Source organism: Olea europaea, unplaced genomic scaffold (assembly GCF_002742605.1).
Source record: "Olea europaea var. sylvestris unplaced genomic scaffold, O_europaea_v1 scaffold173, whole genome shotgun sequence".
Lineage (NCBI taxonomy): Eukaryota > Viridiplantae > Streptophyta > Magnoliopsida > Lamiales > Oleaceae > Olea > Olea europaea.
The window spans coordinates 588,737-604,802 of NW_019235004.1; positions in this window are offsets into that span (position 1 = coordinate 588,737).

The following is a 16,066-nucleotide window of genomic DNA, read 5'->3' on the forward strand; positions in this document are numbered from 1 at the left end:
TGTCCAGTAGGGTAATGTCATGTGGCAAAGCGTAAACTAAAGTGTGCAGCATAGTGTACATGTAGCAAGGTTCTTACCGATTTAACATTGTTATTTGTACACTAATTTTTGACATGTTGTTTGACACTTGCATTGCTGTCAAGTGTCAATTGGATGGAAAAACTGTCTAAAATCTAAACTGTCCAATAGGGTAATGTCACGTGGAAAATGGTAAACTAAAGTGTACACCATAGTGTACATTTGTTAAGGTTTTTACTGATTGAACTTTGTGATTTCTACACTGATTTTTAACACGCTATTTGACACTTGCATTGTTGTCAAGTGTCAATTGGATGGGAAAACTGTATGAAATTTATACTGTCTAATGGAGTAATGTCACGTGACAAACTGAAAACTGAAGCGTACAGCATATTGTCCATGTAACAAGGTCCTTACCGATTGAACTTTGCTATTTTTACACCAATTTTTGACACGTTGTTTGACCCTTGTAATGTTGTCAAGTGTCAATTAGATGGAAAAACTATTTGAAATTTAAAATGTCCAATAGAGTAATGTCAAGTGGCAAAGTGTAAACTAAAGTCTACACCATAGTGTACATGTAGTAAGGTTCTTATCGATTGAACTTTACAATTTGTACACTGATTTTTGACATGTTGTTTGACACTTACATCGTTGTCAAGTGTCAATTGGATTGGAAAACTATTCAAAATTTAAACTGTCCAACATGGTAATGTCACGTGGTAAAGTGTAAATTAAAGTGCACACTATAGTGTATTGTGGCAAGGTCCTTGTTGATTGAACTTTACTATTTGTACAAAGATTTTGGAAACGTTGTTTGACACTTGCATTGTTGTCTAGTGTCAATTGGATGGGAAAATTGTTTTAAATTTAAACCGTCCAGTAGGGTAATGTCATGTGGCAAAGCGTAAACTAAAGTGTGCAGCATAGTGTACATGTAGCAAGGTTCTTACCGATTTAACATTGTTATTTGTACACTAATTTTTGACATGTTGTTTGACACTTGCATTGCTGTCAAGTGTCAATTGGATGGAAAAACTGTCTAAAATCTAAACTGTCAAATAGGGTAATGTCACGTGGAAAAGGGTAAACTAAAGTGTACACCATAGTGTACATTTGGTAAGGTTTTTACTGATTGAACTTTGTGATTTGTACACTGATTTTTAACACGCTATTTGACACTTGCATTGTTGTCAAGTGTCAATTGGATGGGAAAACTGTATGAAATTTATACTGTCTAATGGAGTAATGCCACGTGACAAAGTTAAAACTAAAGTGTACAGCATATTGTCCATGTAACAAGGTCCTTACAAATTGAACTTTGCTATTTTTACACCAATTTTGGACACGTTGTTTGACCCTTGTAATGTTGTCAAGTGTCAATTAGATGGGAAAACTATTTGAAATTTAAAATGTCCAATAGAGTAATGTCAAGTGGCAAAGTGTAAACTAAAGTCTACACCATAGTGTACATGTAGTAAGGTTCTTACCGATTGAACTTTACAATTTGTACACTAATTTTTGACATGTTGTTTGACACTTGCATCGTTGTCAAGTGTCAATTAGATCGGAAAACTATTCAAAATTTAAACTGTCCAATAGGGTAATGTCACGTGGTAAAGTGTAAATTAAAGTGTACACTATAGTGTAATGTAGCAAGGTCCTTGCCGATTGAACTTTACTATTTGTACACAGATTTTGGAAATGTTGTTTGGCACTTGCATTGTTGTCTAGTGTCAATTGGATGGGAAAACTATTTGAAATTTAAACCATCCAGTAGGGTAATGTCATGTGGCAAAGCGTAAATTAAAGTGTTCAGCATAGTTTACATGTAGCAAGATTCTTACCGATTGAACATTGTTATTTGTACACTAATTTTTAACACATTGTTTGACACTTGCGTTGTTGTCAAGTGTCAATTGGATGGGAAAACTGTTTAAAATTTAAACTGTCTAACAGGGTAATGTCACGTGGAAAAGGGTAAACCAAAGTGTACACCATAGTGTACATTTGCCAAGGTTTTCACTGCTTGAACTTTGTGATTTGTACACTGATTTTTAACATTCTATTTGACACTTGCATTGTTGTCATGCGATTGGACGGGAAAACAGTATGAAATTTGTACTGTCTAACGGAGTAATGTCACATGGCAAAGTGAAAACTAAAGTGTACACCATATTGTCCATGTAATAAGGTCCTTACCGATTGAACTTTGCTATTTTTACACCGATTTTTGACACGTTGTTTAACCCTTGCAATGTTGTCAAGTGTCAATTGGATGGGAAAACTATTTGAAATTTAGAATGTCCAATAGGGTAATGTCAAGTGACAAAGTTTAAACTAAAGTGTTCACCATAGTGTACATGTAGTAAGGTTCTTACCGATTGAACTTTACAATTTGTACACTGATTTTTGACACGTTGTTTCACACTTGCATTGTTGTCAAGTGTCAATTGGATGGAAAAACTATTTGACACTTAAACTGTCGAACAGGGTAATGTCGCGTGGCAGTGTAAACTAAAGTATACACCACAGTGTACGTGCAACAAGGTTCTAAACGGATTGAACTTTGCTAATTGTACACTAATTATTGACACTTGCATTGTTGTCTAGTGTCAATTGGTTAGGAAAACTCTTCGAAAGTTAGAATGCCCAATAGGGTAATGTCACGTGGCAAAGTGAAAACTAAAGTGTACACCATATTGTCCATGTAATAAGGTCCTTCCCGATTGAACTTTGCTATTTTTACACCGATTTTTGACACGTTGTTTAACCCTTGCAATGTCGTCAAGTGTCAATTGGATGGGAAACTATTTGAAATTTAAACTGTCTAATAGTGTAATGCCAACTGGTAAAGTCTAAACTAAAGTGTATACCATAGTGTACATTTGCCAAGATTTTCACTGATTGAACTTTGTGATTTGTACACTGATTTTTAACACGCTATTTGACACTTACATTGTTGTCAAGTGTCAATTGGATGGGAAAAAAGTATGAAATTTATACTATCTAATGGAGTAATGTCACGTGGCAAAGTGAAAACTAAAGTGTACACCATATTGTCCATGTAATAAGGTCCTTACCGATTGAACTTTGCTAATTTTACACTGATTTTTGACACGTTGTTTAACCCTTGCAATGTTGTGAAGTGTCAATTGGATGGGAAAGCTATTTGAAATTTAAAATGTCCAATAGAGTAATGTCAAGTGGCAAAGTGTAAACTAAAGTCTACACCATAGTGTACATGTAGTAAGGTTCTTACCGATTGAACTTTACAATTTGTACACTGATTTTTGACATGTTGTTTGGCACTTGCATCGTTTTCAAGTGTCAATTGGATCGGAAAACTATTCAAAATTTAAACTGTCCAACAGGGTAATGTCACGTGGCAAAGTGTAAATTAAAGTGTACACTATAGTGTAATGTAGCAAGGTCCTTGCCGATTGAACTTTACTATTTGTACACAGATATTGGAAATGTTGTTCGACACTTGCATTGTTGTCTAGTGTCAATTGGAAAACTATTTGAAATTCAAATTGTCCACTAGGGTAATGTCATGTGGCAAAGCGCAAACTAAAGTGTGCAGCATAGTGTACATGTAGCAAGGTTCTTACCGATTGAACATTGTTATTTGTACACTAATTTTTAACACATTGTTTGACACTTGCGTTGTTGTCAAGTGTCAATTGGATGGGAAAACTGTTTAAAATTTAAACTGTCCAACCGGGTAATGTCACGTGGAAAAGGGTAAACTAAAGTGTACACCATAGTGTACATTTGCTAAGGTTTTCACTGATTGAACTTTGTGATTTGTACACTGATTTTTAACATGCTATTTGACACTTGCATTGTTGTCATGTCAATTGGACGGGAAAACAGTAGGAAATTTATACTGTCTAACGGAGTAATGTCACGTGGCAAAGTGAAAACTAAAGTGTACACCATATTGTCCATGTAATAAGGTCCTTACCGATTGAACTTTGCTATTTTTACACCGATTTTTGACACGTTGTTTAACCCTTGCAATGTTTTCGAGTGTCAATTGGATTGAAAAGCTATTTCAAATTTAAAATGTCCAATAGGGTAATATCAAGTGGCAAAGTGTAAACTAAAGTGTACACCATAGTGTACATGTAGTAAGGTTCTTGCCGATTGAACTTCACAATTTGTACACTGATTTTTGACACGTTGTTTTACACTTGCATTGTTGTCAAGTGTCAATTGGATGGAAAAACTATTTGACATTTAAACTGTCCAACAGGGTAATGTCACGTGGCAGTGTAAACTAAAGTATATGCCACAGTGTACATGCAGCAAGGTTCTAAACAGATTGAACTTTGTTAATTGTACACTAATTTTTGACACTTGCACTGTTGTCTAGTGTCAATTGGTTAGGAAAACCTTCGAAAGTTAGAATGCCCAATAGGGTAATGTCACGTGGCAAAGTGAACACTAAAGTGTACACCATATTGTCCATGTAATAAGGTCCTTCCCGATTGAACTTTGCTATTTTTACACCGATTTTTGACACGTTGTTTAACCCTTGCAATGTCGTCAAGTGTCAATTGGATGGGAAAACTATTTGAAATTTAAACTGTCCAATTGGGTAATGTCAACTGGTAAAGTCTAAACTAAAGTGTATACCATAGTGTACATTTGCCAAGGTTTTCACTGATTGAACTTTGTGATTTGTACACTGATTTTTAACACGCTGTTTGACACTTGCATTGTTGTCAAGTGTCAATTGGACGGGAAAATAGTCTGAAATTTATACTGTCTAACGGAGTAATGTCACGTGGCAAAGTGAAAACTAAAGTGTACACCATATTGTCCATGTAATAAGGTCCTTACCGATTGAACTTTGCTATTTTTACACTGATTTTTGACACGTTGTTTAACCCTTGCAACGTTGTCAAGTGTCAATTGGATGGGAAAACTATTTGAAATTTAAAATGTCCAATAGAGTAATGTCAAGTGGCAAAGTGTAAACTAAAGTCTACACCATAGTGTACATGTAGTGAGGTTCTTACCGATTGAACTTTACAATTTGTACACTGATTTTTGACATGTTGTTTGACACTTGCATCGTTGTCAAGTGTCAATTGGATCGGAAAACTATTCAAAATTTAAACTGTCCAACAGGGTAATGTCACGTGGCAAAGTGTAAATTAATGTGTACACTATAGTGAAATGTAGCAAGGTCCTTGCCGATTGAACTTTACTATTTGTACACAGATTTTGGAAACCTTGTTTGACACTTGCATTGTTGTCTAGTGTCAATTGGATGGGAAAACTATTTGAAATTTAAACCGTCCAGTAGGGTAATGTCATGTGGCAAAGCGTAAACTAAAGTGTACAGCATAGTGTACATGTAGCAAGGTTCTTACCGATTTAACATTGTTATTTGTACACTAATTTTTGACATGTTGTTTGACACTTGCATTGCTGTCAAGTGTCAATTGGATGGAAAAACTGTCTAAAATCTAAACTGTCAAATAGGGTAATGTCACGTGGAAAAGGGTAAACTAAAGTGTACACCATAGTGTACATATGCCAAGGTTTTCACTGATTGAACTTTGTGATTTGTACACTGATTTTTAACATTCTATTTGACACTTGCATTGTTGTCATGCGATTGGACGGGAAAACAGTATGAAATTTATACTGTCTAACGGAGTAATGTCACGTGGCAAAGTGAAAACTAAAGTGTACACCATATTGTCCATGTAATAAGGTCCTTACCGATTGAACTTTGCTATTTTTACACCGATTTTTGACACGTTGTTTAACCCTTGCAATGTTGTCAAGTGTCAATTGGATGGGAAAACTATTTAAAATTTAAAATTTCCAATAGAGTAATGTCAAGTGGCAAAGTGTAAACTAAAGTGTACACCATAGGGTACATGTAGTAAGGTTCTTACCGATTGAACTTTACAATTTGTACACTGATTTTTGACACGTTATTTGACACTTACATTGTTGTCAAGTGTCAATTGGATGGAAAAACTATTTGACATTTAAACTGTCCAACAGGGTAATGTCACGTTGCAATGTAAACTAAAGTGTACACCACAGTATACATGTAGCAAAGTTCTAAACGGATTGAACTTTCCTAATTGTACACTAATTTTTGACACTTTGTTTGACACTTGGATTGTTGTCTAGTGTCAATTGGTTGGCAAAACTCTTTGAAAGTTAGAATTCCCAATAGGGTAATGTCACGTGACAAAGTATAAACTAAATTGTACACCATAGTATACATGTAGCAAGGTTCTTGCCGATTGAACTTTGCTATATGTACACTGATTTTTGACAAGTTTTTTGACACTTGCATTATTGTCAAGTGTCAATTGGATGGGAAAACACTTTGAAATTTAAACTATCCAATAGGGTAACATCAACTGGTAAAGTCTAAACTAAAGTGTACACCATAGTGTACATGTAGCAAGGTTCTTACCGATTGAACTTTGCTATTTGTACACCGATTTTTTACACGTTGTTTGACACTTGCATTGTTTGTCAAGTGTCGATTGGATGGAAAAAAATGTTCAAAATTTATACTGTCTAGCAGGGTAATGTCACGTGGCAAAGTGTAAACTAAAGTGTACACCATAGTCTATGTGTAGCTAGGTCCCTACCGATTGAATATTACTGCCTAAACACTAATTTTTGACACATTGTTTGACACTTGAATTGATGTCAAGTGTCAATTGTATGGTAAAACCCTTTGAAATTTAAACTATCCAACATGGTAATGTCACGTGGCAAAGGGTAGACTAAAGTGTACACTACAGTGTACATTTGGCAAGGTTCTTACTAATTGAATTTTTATATTTGTGCACTAATTTTTGACACGTTTTTTGACACTTGCATTGTTGTCAAGTGGCAATTGAATTGGAAAACTGTTTGAAATTTATACTGTCTAACGAGGTAATGTCACATGACAAAGTGCAAACTAAAGTGTACACCATATTGTACATGTAACAAGATGCTTTCTGATTGAATTTTGCTATTTTTACATCGATTTTTGACACGTTGTTTTGACACTTGCATTGTTGTCAAGTGTTAATTGGATGGGAAAATTGTTTGAAATTTAAATTGTCCAACAGGGTAATGCCACGTGGCAAAGTGTAAACTAAAGTGTGCACCATAGTGTACATGTAGCAAGATTCTTACCGATTGAACTTTGCTCTTTGTACACTGAATTTTGACACATTGTTCGACACTTGCATTGCTGTCAAGTGTCAATTGGATGGGAAAACTATTTGACATTTAAACTGCCCAACAGGGTAATGTCACGTGGTAAAGTGTAAACTAAAGTGTACACCATAGTGTCCATGTAGCAAGGTTCTTAACGATTGAACTTTGCTACTTGTACATTGATTTTTAACACGTTGTTTGACACTTGCATCGTTTCAAGTGTCAATTGGATGAGAAAATTATTTGAAATTTAAACATTCGAATAGAATAATGACACGTGGCAAAGTGTAAACTAAATTGTATACCATAGTGTACATGTAGCAAGGTTCTTACTGATTGAACTTTACTATTTGTACACTGATTTTTGACACGTTTTTTGACACTTGCATTGCTGTGAAGTGTCAATTGGATGAGAAAACTATTTGACATTTAAACTGTCCGACAGGGTATTGTCACGTGACAAAGTGTAAACTAAAGTGTACACCATAGTGTACATGTAGCAAGGTTCTAAACGATTGAACTTTGCTAATTGTACAATGAGTTTTGACATGTTGTTTGACACTTGCATTGTTGTCTAGCGTCAATTGGTTGGGAAGACTCTTTGAAAGTTAGAATGCCCAACAAAGTAATGTCACGTGGCAAAGTGTGAATTAAAGTGTACACCATAATGTACATGTATCAAGGTTCTTACCGATTGAACTTTGTTATTTGTACAGCAATTTTTGACACGTTTTTTAACACTTGCACTGTTGTCAAGTGTCAATTGGATGAAAAAACACTTTGAAATTTAAACTATCCAATAGGGTAATGTCAAGTTGTAAAGTCTAAACTAAAGTGTGCACCATAGTGTACATGTAGCAAGGTTCTTACCGATTGTACTTCGCTATTTATACACCGATTTTTGACATGTTTTTTGCCACTTGCATTGTTGTGTAGTGTCAATTGGATGACAAAAAGTTCAAAATTTATACTGTCTAATAGGGTAATGATACGTGGTAAAGTGTAAACTAAAGTGTACACCATAGTGTATATGCGGCTAGGTCCCTACCGATTGAACATTACTATTTGTACACTAATTTTTGACATATTGTTTGACACTCGCATTGTTGTCAAGTACCAATTGGATGGGAAAACCCTTTGAAATTTAAATTGTCCAACAGGGTAATGTCACGTGGCAAAGGGTAAACTAAAGTGTACACCATAGTGTACATTTGGCAAGGTTCTTACTAATTGAAATTTTCTATTTGTGCACTAATTTTTGACACGTTGTTTGACACTTGCATTATTGTCAAATGTTAATTGGATGAAAAAATTGTTTGAAATTTATACAATCCAGTGGGGTAATGTCACGTGACAAAGTGCAAACTAAAGTGTAAACCATATTGTACATGTAACAAGGTCCTTACTGATTGAACTTTGCTATTTTTACACCGATTCTTGACATGTCATTTGACACTTGCGTTGTAGTCAAGTGTCAATTGGATGGGTAAACTATTTGAAATTTAAATTGTCCGATAGGATAATGTCACGTGACAAAGTGTAAAGTAAAGTGTACAGTATAGTGTACATGTAGCAAGGTTCTTACCGATTGAACTTTGCTATTTGTACACTAATTTTTGACACGTTGTTTGACACTTGCATTGTTGTCAAGTGTCAATTGGATGGGAAAACTACGTAACATTTAAACTGCTCAACAGGGTAATGTCACGTGGAAAAGTGTAACTAAAGTGTACACTGTGGTGTACAGGTAGCAAGATTCTTACCAATTGAACTTTGCTATTTGTGCACTAATTTTTGACACGTTGTTTGGCACTTGCATTTTTGTCAAATGTTAATCGGATGGGAAAACTGTCCAAATGGATAACGTCATGAGGCAAAGTGTAAACTGAAGTGTACACCATAGTGTACATGAAGCAAGGTGCATGCCGATTGAACTTTGCTATTTGTACCCTGATTTTTGACACGTTTTTTGACACTTGCATTGTTGTCAAGTGTCAATTTGATGGGAAACCATTTTAAATTTAAATTGTCCAACACGGTAATGTCACGTGGTAAAGTGTAAACTAAAGTGTACATCATAGTGTACATATAGCAAGGTCCTCTCCAATTGAACTTAACTCGTTGTACACCGAGATTTGACACATCGTTTGACACTTGCATTATTTTTAAGTATCAAGTGGATAGGAAAATTGTTTAAAATTTAAACTGTCCAACATGGTAATATCTCATGGCGAAGTGCAAACGAAAGAGTACACCACAGTGTACATGTAACAAGGTTCATACTGGTTGAACTTCGCAAATTTTGCACTGAATTATGACACGTTATTTGACACTTGCATTTTTGTCAAGTGTCAATTAGATGGGATAATTGTTCGAAATTTGAACTGTCCAACAGGGTAATGTCACCATAGTGTACATGTATCAAGGTTCTTATCGATTGAACTTTGTTATTTGTACACCGATTTTTAAAACGTCGTTTGACTCTTGCATTAATTGGATGGGAAAATCATTTGAAATTTAAACTGTCCAAACGGGTAACGTCACGTGGCAAAGTGTAAATTAAAGTGTACACCATAGTGTACATGTAGCAAGGTTCTTGCCAATTGAACTTTGCTATTTGTACCCTAATTTTTGACACTTTTTTTGACACTTACATTGTTGTCCTGTGTCAATTTGATGGGCGTGGTAAAGTGTAAACTAAAATGTACACCATAGTGTACATGTAGCAAGGTCCTCACCAATTGAACTTTGCTCTTTGTACACTAATATTTGACATATTGTTTGACACTTGCATTGTTTTCAAGTGTCAAGTGGATGGAAAAATTGTTTGAAATTTAAATTGTCCAACATGGTAATGTCTCGTGGCAAACTAAAGAGTACACCATAGTGTACATGTAGCAAGGTTCATACTGGTTGAACTTCGCAATTTGTACACTGAATTTTGACACGTTGTTTGATGCTTACATTATTGTCAAGGGTCAATTGGATTGGAAAATTGTTTGAAATTTAAACTGTCCAAAAGGATAATATCACATGGCAAAGTGTAAACTAAAGTGTACACCGTAGTGTACATGTATCAAGGTTCTTACCAATTAAACTTTGTTATTTGTACACCAGTTTTTAACAGATTGTTTGACTCTTCCATTGTTGTCAAGTGTCAATTGGATTGGAAAACTGTTTAAAATTTAAACTGTCCAACAGGGCACTGTCACATGGGAAAGTGTAAACTAAAATGTGTACACCATATTGTACATGTAGCAAGGTTCTTACTTACTGAACTATTTGTACATTGATTTTTGACACGTTGTTTGACACTTGCATTATTATCAAGTGTCAATTGGATGGGAAAACTATTTGAAATTTAAACAGTCCAACAGGGTAATGTCACGTGTCAAAGTGTAAACTAAAGTGTATATGTAGTGAGGTTCTTAACGATTGAACTTTGCTATATTTACACTGATTTTTGACACGTTGTTTGACACTTTCATTGTTTTCAAGTGTCAGTTGGATGGGAAATCTATTTGAAATTTAAACAGTCCAACAGGGTAATGTCATGTGGCAAAGTGAAAACTAAAGTGTTCACCACAGTGTACATGTAGCATGGTTCTTACCGATTGAACTTTGCTATTTGTACACTGATTTTAGACAAGATGTTTGACACTGCATTGTTGTCAAGGGTCAATTGGATGGAAAAACTATTTGAAATTTGCATTGTCCAACTGGGTAATGTCACGTGAAAAGTGTAAACTATAGTGTACACCGTAGTGTACATGTAGCAAGGTTCTTATCGACTGAAATTTGCTATTTGTACACTGATTTTTGACACTTTGTTTGACACTTGCATTGTTGTCAAGTGGCAATTGGATGGAAAAACACTTTGAAATTTGAACTGTCCAATAGGGTAATGTCAAGTGGTAAAGTCTAAACTAAAGTGTACACCATAATGTACATGTAGCAAGGTTCTCACTGATTGAACTTTGCTATTTGTATACCAATTTTTTACACGTTGCTTGACACTTGCATTGTTGCGAAGTGTCAATTGGATGGAAAAAATGTTCAAAATTTATATTGTCTAACAGGGTAATGACGTTGCCCTGTTGGACAGTTTAAATTTCAAACAGTTTTCCCATCCAGTTGACACTTGACAACAATGCAAGTGTCAAACAATGTGTCAAAAGTCAGTGTACAAATAACAAGTTTCAGTCGGTAAGAACCTTGCTACATGTACACTACGGTGTACACTTTAGTTTACACTTTCCACGTGACATTACCCAGTTGGACGGTGCAAATTTCAAACAGTTTTTTCATCTGATTGACACTTGACAACAATGCAAGTGTCAAAGAACTTGTCAAAAATTAGTGTACGAATAGTAAAGTTCAATAGGTAAGAACGATGCTACATGTACACTGTGGTGAACACTTTAGTTTTCACTTTGCCACGTGATATTACCCTGTTGGACTGTTCAAATTTCAAATAGTTTTCCCATCCAACTGACACTTGAAAACAATGCAAGTGTCAAACAACGTGTCAAAAATCAGTGTACATATAGCAAAGTTCAATCGTTAAGAACCTTGCTACATGTACACTATGGTGTACACTTCAGTTTACACTTTGACACGCGACATTACCCTATTGGACTGTTTAAATTTCAAATAGTTTTCCAATCCAATTGACACTTGAAAATAATGCAAGTGTCAAACAACGTGTCAAAAATCAATCAAATAGCAAAGTTCAATCGTTAATAATCTTGTTACATGTATACTATGGTGTACACTTTAGTTTACACTTTACCACGTGGCATTACCCTTTGAGTAGTTTAAATGTTAAATAGTTTTTCCATCCAATTGACACTTGACAACAATGCAAGTATCGAACAACGTGTCAAAAATCAGAATACAAATAGCAAAGTTCAATCGGTAAGAACCTTGCTAAATGTATACTATGCTGTGCACTTTAGTTTACGCTTTGCCACGTGACGTTACCCTATTGGACAATTTAAATTTCAAATAGTTTTCCCATCCAATTGACACTTGACGACAACGCAAGTGTCAAACGACGTGTCAAAAATTGGTGTAAAAATAGCAAAGTTCAATCAGTAAGGACATTGTTACATGTACAACATGGTGTACACTTTGGTTTGCACTTTGCCACATGACATTACCCCGTTAGACTGTATAAATTTCAAACAATTTTTCCATCCAATTAACACTTAACAACAATGCAAGTGTTAAACAATATGTCAAAAGTCAGTGTACAAATAGAAAATTTCAATTAGTAAGAACCTTGCCAAATATACACTATGGTGTACACTTTCATTTACCCTTTGCCACGTGACATTACCCTGTTGGACAGTTTAAATTTCAAAGGATTTTCCCATCCAATCGACACTTGACAACAATGCGAGTATCAAACAAGGTGTCAAAAATTAGTGTACAAATAGTAATGTAAAATCGGTAGGGACCTAGCCACATGTACACTATGGTGTATACTTTAGTTTACACTTTGCATGTAACATTACCCTATTAAAGAGTATAAATTTTGAACTTTTTTCCGTCCAACTGACACTTGACAATAATGCAGGTGTCAAACAACGTGTCAAAAATCGGTGTACAAATAACAAAGTTCAATCGGTAAGAACTTTGATATATGTACACTTTGGTTTACATTTTAGTTTATGCATTGTCACGTGACATTACCCTGTTGGGCATTCTAACTTTCAAAGAATTTTCCCAACCAATTGGACAGTTTAAATTTCAAGGGTTAATTGGATGGAAAAACTGTTTGAAATTTGATATGTCCAATAAGGTAATGTCACGTGGCAAAGTGTAAACTAAAGTGTACACTATTGTGTACATGTAGCAAGGACCTTACCTATTGAACTTTGCAATTTGTACACTGATTTTCGACATGTTGTTTGACACTTGCATTGTTGTCAAGAGTCAATTCGATGGGAAAACTGTTTGAAATTTAAACTATCCAATAGAGCAATGTCACGTGGCAAAGTGTAACCTAAAGTGTACACCATATTGTACATGTAGCAAGGTTTACACTGATTTTTGATAGGTTGTTTGACACTGGCATTGTTGTCAAGTGTCAACTAGATGTGAAAATTGCTTGAAATTTAAACTATCCAACAGGATAATGTCACGCGACAAAGTGTAAATTAAAGTGCACACCATAGTGTATATGTAGCATGGTCCTTACCGATTGAACTTTGTTATTTGTACACAGATTTATGACACATTGTTTGACACTTGCATCGTGGTCAAGTGTTAATTGGATTGGAAAACTGTTTGAAATTTAAACTGTCCAGCAGGGCACTATCACGTGGCAAAGTGTAAACGAAAGTGTGTACACCATCTTGTACATGTAGCAAGGTTCTTACCGACTGAACTTTGCTAGTTGTACACTGATTTTTGACACAATGTTTGACACTTACATTGTTGTTAAGTGTCAATTGGATGGGAAAGCTGTTTGAAATTTAAACTATCCAACGGGTAATGTCATGTGGCAATGTATAAACTAAAGTGTACACCATAGTGTACATGTGGCAAGATTCTTACGGATTGAACTTTGCTATTCTTACACTTATTTTTAACACATTTTTTGACACTTGTATTATGGTCAAGAGTCAATTGGATGGGAAAACTATTTGAAATTTAAACTGTCCAACAGGGTAATGTTACGTGGTAAAATGTAAACTAAAGTATACACCATAGTGTACATGTAGGAAGGTTCTTACCGATTGAACTTTGCTATTTGTACACTGATTTTTGACACGTTGATTAACACTTGCATTGTGGTCAAGTGTGAATTGGATGGAAAAACTGCTTGAAATTTAAGCTGTCCAACAGGGTAATGTCATGTGGCAAAGTGTAAACTAAAGCGTACACCCTAGTGTACATCTAGCAAAGTTCTTACCGATTTAACTTTCCTATTTGTACATTGATTTTTGACTCGTTGTTTGACACTTGCATTGTTGTCAAGTGTCAATTGGATGGAAAACTGTTTTAAATTTAAACTATCCAACAGGGTAATGTGACGCGGCAAAGTGCAAACTAAAGTGTACACCATATTGTACATGTTGTAAGGTTCTTCCTATTTAAACTTTGTTATTTGTACACTGATTTTTGAAACGTTGTTTCACACTTGCATTTTTGTCAAGTGTTAATTGGATGGGAAAACTGTTTTAAATTTAGACTGTCCAACTGGGTAATGTCATGTGGAAAGTGTAAACTAAAGTGTACACTGTGGTGTACAGTTAGAAAGGTTCTTGCCAATTGAACTTTGCTATTTGTACACTAATTTTTGACACGTTATTTGACACTTGCATTGTTGTCAAATGTTAATTGGATGGAAAAACTATTTGAAATTTAAACTGTCCAAACGGGTAACGTCACGCGGCAAAGTGTAAACTAAAGTGTACACCACAGTGTACATGAAGCAAGGTGCCTGCCGATTGAACTTTGCTATTTGTGCCCTAATTTTTGAGACTTGCATTGTTGTCAAGTGTCAATTTGATGGGAAAACCATTTGAAATTTAAATTGTCCAACAGGGTAATGTCACGTGGCAAAGTGTAAACTAAAGTGCACACCATACTGTACATGTAGCAAGGTCCTCACCAATTGAACTTTGCTCCTTGTACACTGATATTTAATACATCGTTTGACTCTTGCATTATTTTCAAGTGTGAAGTGGATAGAAAAACTGTTTAAAATTTAAACTGTCCAACATGGTAATATCTCGTGGTGAAGTGTAAACTAAAGAGTACACCACAGTGTACACGTAGCAAGGTTCATACTGGTTGAACTTCGTAAATTGTGCACTGAATTATGACACATTGTTTGACGCTTGCATTATTGTCAAGTGTCAATTGGATGGGATAATTGTTCGAAATTCGAACACTCCAACAGGGTAATGTCACGTGGCAAAGTGTAAACTAAAGTATACACACTAGTGTACATGTGTCAAGGTTCTTACCGATTAAACTTTGTTATTTGTACACCAATTTTTAAAACGTTGTTTGACTTTTGCATTGTTGTCAAGTTTCAATTGGATGGGAAAACTGTTTGAAATTTCAGATGTCCAATAAGGTAATGTCACGTGGCAAAGTGTAAACTAAAGTGTACACCATAGTGTACATGTAGTAAGGACCTTACCTATTGAACTCTGCAATTTGTACACTGATTTTCGATAGGTTGTTTAACACTTGCATTGTTGCCAAGAGTCAATTTGATTGAAAAACTATTTGAAATTTAAACTGTCCAATAGGGCAATGTCACGTGGCAAAGTGTAACCTAAAGCGTACTCCATATTGTACATGTAGCAAGGTTTACACTGATGTCTGACAGGTTGTTTGACACTTCTATTATTGTCAAGTGTCAATTGGATGTGAAAACTATTTGAAATTTAAACTGTCTAATAAGGTAATGTCACACGGTAAAGTGTAAACTAGAGTGTACAGCATAGTGTACATGTGGCATGGTCCTTATCGATTGAACTTTGCTATTTGTACACAAATTTATGACACATTGTTTGATACTTGCATTGTAGTCAAGTGTCAATTGGATTGGAAAACTATTTGAAATTTAAACTATCAAATAGGGCACTGTCACGTGGTAAAGTGTAAACTAAAGTGTGTACACCATATTGTACATGTAGCAAGGTTCTTACTGACTGAACTTTTCTATTTGTACACTGATTTATGACACAATGTTTGACACTTACATTGTTGTCAAGTGTCAATTGGGTGGGAAAACTGTTTGAAATTTAAACTGTCCAATGGGTAACGTCACGTGGCAATGTATAAACTAAAGTGTACGCCATAGTGTACACGTGGTAAGATT